Source organism: Calonectris borealis, chromosome 17 (genome assembly GCF_964195595.1).
Source record: "Calonectris borealis chromosome 17, bCalBor7.hap1.2, whole genome shotgun sequence".
In the NCBI taxonomy this organism is placed as follows: domain Eukaryota; kingdom Metazoa; phylum Chordata; class Aves; order Procellariiformes; family Procellariidae; genus Calonectris; species Calonectris borealis.
The window spans coordinates 1774392-1779692 of record NC_134328.1 but is presented as its reverse complement, the minus strand read 5'-3'; positions in this window follow the sequence as shown (position 1 = coordinate 1779692).

The following is a 5301-nucleotide window of genomic DNA, read 5'->3' as shown; positions in this document are numbered from 1 at the left end:
GCCGGGCCGGCCGCCCGCGGGGCTCCGCCGCGGCGGGGGCTGCTCCGCGGCTGCCCCGGCGGACGCGCTCCGGCGGCCCTGGGCCGCGGGGCGGGAGAGCCGGGCTCGCTCGGGGCCGCTCTGTGGGCGCGCTGTGCCCGCGGTTCCCTTCTCGCTCCTCGCTGACGGTGCCGCGCCGGGCTGCGGTGCTGCCGCGGGGGAGAGGCCGCCCGGCAGCGCTTGCTCAGCGAGTTCTGCTCAGAACGGTTAACGGCCCCCGGCAGCGTTTGCTCAGCGAGTTCTGCTCAGAGACGGTTAACGGCCCCGGAGAACGCTGGGGGCAAAAGGCGCTCCCGGTAGAGTCTGGGGGAGAAGGAGCGGGAGGAGCCGGTGCCCGACACCAGTGTCGGATGGGGGGCATGGGGACAGCGGGGCAGGAAGGGTGGGACCGCAGCGACAGCAGCAAAGGTCCATCGCACAGGGAAGCCAACCGAACAGCTACAACTTTCCACTAAAAGCTCAAACTTCAGCCCTTGACTGCCACTGGAACAGGGTTGCAATCTAGTACCAAAACCAAACATACAGAGATGGAATTGGTGAATCTTTTTCTCCCCGTTTTGCAGCATGAACGGCACAGACTGTGCAGTTAAAGAAAAACCGGTACGGGAGAGAAAACTTTAAACCTAGGACAAGGTATTTTGTGAATTAAGCTTTATTTCGTGGGCTCGTGAAGAAATACAGCAAACACACGTGACAAACGGGGCTCAGTCCCCTTTGCCCAGCCTAGTCTATTACGTGAATTCACTTCTTCACCACTCAAGTCACGAGGTTTCATAACTTATAACCCATAACTCTTAATTAGTGCACTTACGAGGAAGCAAAAAAGAATTAATTCCCTAGCCAAAGGTGAGGCTGCTCATGCTTCCTCCTCCGTCACGGTGCAGGCATCCCCCGTATCCCTCTGGCAAGCACGAAAGGCTTTTTGGGTAAGCTGATGTTTTATACCTTCCAGCTTGGAAGTTTGGTCTATACCATTTCCAAAAGTCAGCAGATTCTGACAAAATGTCATACCAATGATGTCCAACAGGTTGTTCAATTTCTGTGGTGATTCTGACAATCCGGCCAGTGTCGTGTTTGATAGCAATAGTCACTTGGTTTTGGTATGTAATAGCTTTTCCATAGCTGGCGCCTAAGGATTCCAGTTCTTCCATTTGAGAGTATACCGTGTCCTGTGTTGGTCCCAAGGGTACGGACCAAGTTGTAGGCCACAACTCCAGCAGCATTGATGTGAGGTTTGCTTTATGGTTTCTATAAAGTCGTCCACAAGTTTCTAGTGCTGTAACATGTCAGTGAGGGACAAGAACCAGTTTCATCTTCAGGTAGGCACTGCGATTGATCATCAGTCAACTAAAATGTCTATAAAGGATTCTAATGATATTTCCCATAAAGATATGCACATGTATCTTCCCATAAATATGTGTATGACCTGCTTGGCCAAAGAAACCATGACTGGGGCTGCCATAAGGAGCAAGTGGTGGTTCTCAGCAGATTAATTAACTGGGTGTTCTGTAGGAAGCCATAATCAAAGTAAAGGTAGTTATAGAATTTTGGTTTCATACAGGATCCTGGTTGGTTTGAGTCACCTAATATGGCTCCAAGCCTTACGGGTTTACCTGAACAACCAGATCCAGCACATACCAACCCTTTTACAGGAAATAGTTTACATGATTAAGATTTATTTGCAGATTATACTGCCCTATTGACACAACTACCTGGGCAATATTGGATATGTGGAGAACGGGCATTCAAGTATTTACCCGCACCCTGTGATGGGAAGTGTATTCTAGGTGCATCAATACCATCTGCACAGGTTAGAATCAATATCTCTTCTGCCTCTGTGGCTCATAACTACTGGTATATATGAAAAAAAGCATCACAACCCTGTGATAGCGCACGGCACTAAGTTCCACCTGCCTGTAAGCGCTTTTATCCCATGGTGAGGGGTTGTTGAACTACAAAGAGCTATCGCAAATGTGCCGATAGAACTAGAAAAAAGCCACTAATGAAACTGCAGACGGTATTATAGCGCTACAGGAAAAAAATCAAATTATTATCATCATGAATGGTAATAGAGAATCGATTAGCCTTAGACTACCTATTAGCAGCACAGGATGGAGTCTGTGCATTATTGAATAACAGCTGCTGGTTTTATGTAAATGCAGACCAGAAGAATGAAGCTGATAAAAACAAGATAAAGACACATGTAGAAGTATTACATGAAGTAAGACAGGGAATCTATTTGGGTGGTTAACCTCTTGGCTCTCAGACTTGGGTGTAGGACTGTGAGCTAAAAGGTTTTTGGTTGTTGTATTTGCTTTGTCATTCTGTATGTGTCTTTGCAGTGTTCTGTCACCTTATGCACTCGACTTAGTATTAAAATAATGGATAATATAATGTGACCCTGACGGTTAAAAGAAAAGGAGGGACTGTTAAGAAAATCCCCTTCCCTACCTCTTAGAATGATCAGTCTTTATAGTATAAAAGTGTTAATAAGTATTAGTTGTCAATATATATTATGTTGTATTATATACATATTAATATGTATTACGTTGTTAATATGTATTGGTTCATCTTACACACTGTAATGCAATGAGGTCGTGGAGTTTTACTGGAGGCTTTGGTATTGTTCATGCTCAAGTAAACCAAACCAGAGGACAGCCCGGCCCTGGAAAGAAGGACTTTAGAAGCACTTCTGTGCTCCTAACGGAAATCCCATAAATTCAATAGAAGTAGCATTAGTCAATTCTTGTACTTGATCTCTCAAATGTTGATATTTCTTAACTTTTTGTGCTGCTGCATCTGCCAAAGATGTTGGCTTACTCTCATATCTAACTGTGATCTCTGCTGTGATATCTACTACAAAGGCTTGATCTCCTTTAATGAATACCAAGTCTGGTTTGAATAATTCTTTTTGTTCATCCTTCAGCAACAGTTCTTGAAATACAACCCATTCTTTCTTTTTTGCCTCATTAGTCAATAATTCACAAAGTTGATTATGTCTTTTAATCCTAGCATCCTGCACCATAGGGCAATATCCAATAATAAGTGAACATGTCTCAATTTCCACTTGACAATGCCGACATGATTTAATTTGTGTTTCTTGTCTGCCCCTTGCTAAAAATTCTCTTGTGGGGTAGACATTAGCTCTCAATTGTAACGGCGTGAGGAGCTTTCTGTGGGGAATGCCTCTATAATATTCGATCCAGTTGTTACTGATTTTATCCTTCTCAAAGTTGGAAATCCCACGGCCCTGGGATAGCAGCTTGGTCCAGTTAGTAAATTCCTGTTTCCTCCACTTACAGGGTGTCGGAAAGATGATTTTTGGAGCGGGTACTTGCCATTCCGAGACTGATTCCTCCCCACTTAGTTCTGATATTACTATAACCGCCAAACAGGTGGAATTTTATCCTTATCTCCTCCTACTGCAATCCACAGCTTTTCAAATTCTTTCTCAATGCTCTCTTGTCGAGCTACTACTTTTATTGTCTCATCCGAAGACTGCGCAATTCTGTGTAGTCTTCATGCCTCAACACTAGGTATTAACTCCGAGAGCCTGGTAATACCCAAGCTATCATCTCAAGTGCTGGAATAGAAGATGGCATCACAAGAACTTGGCAGTAGATGTAGCCACCCCTTGATGACAGATCTAATAGCCAAATCAAGGGTTTCCAGGTACGTGACTCTGACATCAGCTTGGTCTGCTAGGTAGATCAGTCGTGGAATAGTATATCCCTTCAAGATGTCAACCTTCTGAAATGGCTTTAGTGCAGCCTTTCCAATCCCTTGTAACCAATCTTCTATCTTTTTCAGTAGTTCTGGCTTTGATATTCCAGTCCATGGATCAATACATAGACCCAAATACTTCTCAGAACTACCCGGTTCGATCATATTGAGGGGTGTTCTGTTAATTGTCCACAAAGGACAGTCATTGATGGTATATGAGTCCTTAGTTGGCTGGATGTAGAAGCCGTGGCACTTCTCCCCTTGTGTCTTGAGGCCAGTCAGTTCACAAAAAAACCTCCAAAATTTCAATATTTTTCTGCATTCCCTCCCAAGATCCACTCAGCAGTACCAAGTCATCTGCAAAGGCCATGGTGGTTATATTTTTCGAACAGTGCTGGACCCACTTCCTTCCTCCTCCAATTTACACAGTAGAGGGTCAATCAATAAATTAAATAGTATAGGCAACATTGGATCACCCTGTTTTACACCAATCCGAATCCCAATGGGATCCGACTGCTTCTTCAGGTCTATATACATGTTGATGTTATGGTACAAATTTGTTATCAGGGCAATAATATGATCGTCCACGCCCTTTTGTTTAAGAGCCATAATGATGTGAGAATGACTCACGATGTCGAAGGCTTTTGCTAAATCTACAAAGACTACACCCAGGGGTTGATGTTCCTTTTTTGCATTACAAATTAATAGTTGTAACAGTTTCAAATTTTCTGCACTGATGACTGTATAAATCCCCTTTTTCTTGAATTAATAGGGCATGCCTTGGTCAACCTAGCTGTTAAAATCCCTGAGAATAACCTCAAGACGGTTGATCCGATGGTAATTGGTCACCAATTATTGATGTCATTTTGGCGCTCTGGCAACACAGATTTTGATATTAATACAGTCTGACATTCTCTTATCATGTCCGGTATAGTCCCAGATACTAGCCATAAATTGAAAAGTTCCATTATTTGATCATATTGAGGATCGATCTTAATAAGATCCCTTAGACTCAGTCCTTCTGGTCCCAGTGCCGTGTTCTTACTCATCTCTTTGGTGTTTTTAGAGACTTCTTTAGCCGTGATCATGGCTTTGAATGCCGAATTGTCCGCTTGCCCAAAGGTCCTGAACGCACCAAGGCCTCTGAATGTTCCCGGCAATTCCCATCTCGACTTGAACACCTTGTGCACTTTGTCCAGCAGGATACTGCACCTCAGGGATTCCACATCATCCAGGATAATACCGGCCAGTTTTCCTCTATCTAGGTAAAACAGCTGCTGGAATCGTAGGAATTGCGCCCATTTCTTAGCCCTCTTCTGCATCCACTCCTTTGGTGGTTCGGAAGAAGGAATCTTGCGGGCCACTTGATGTTTCCGATCTTGGCTTGCTTTCAACTCACCAGACTTCTTAAACAGGCACAAATATCAATCCTCTATCACTTCATCAGTTACAATTGATGGATCTTCCTTCCCTTTGAGCACCTTTGCAAAACTCCCCCGGAGAATAGGCAGTTTTTCAGATGTCAACCAATCAGGAATC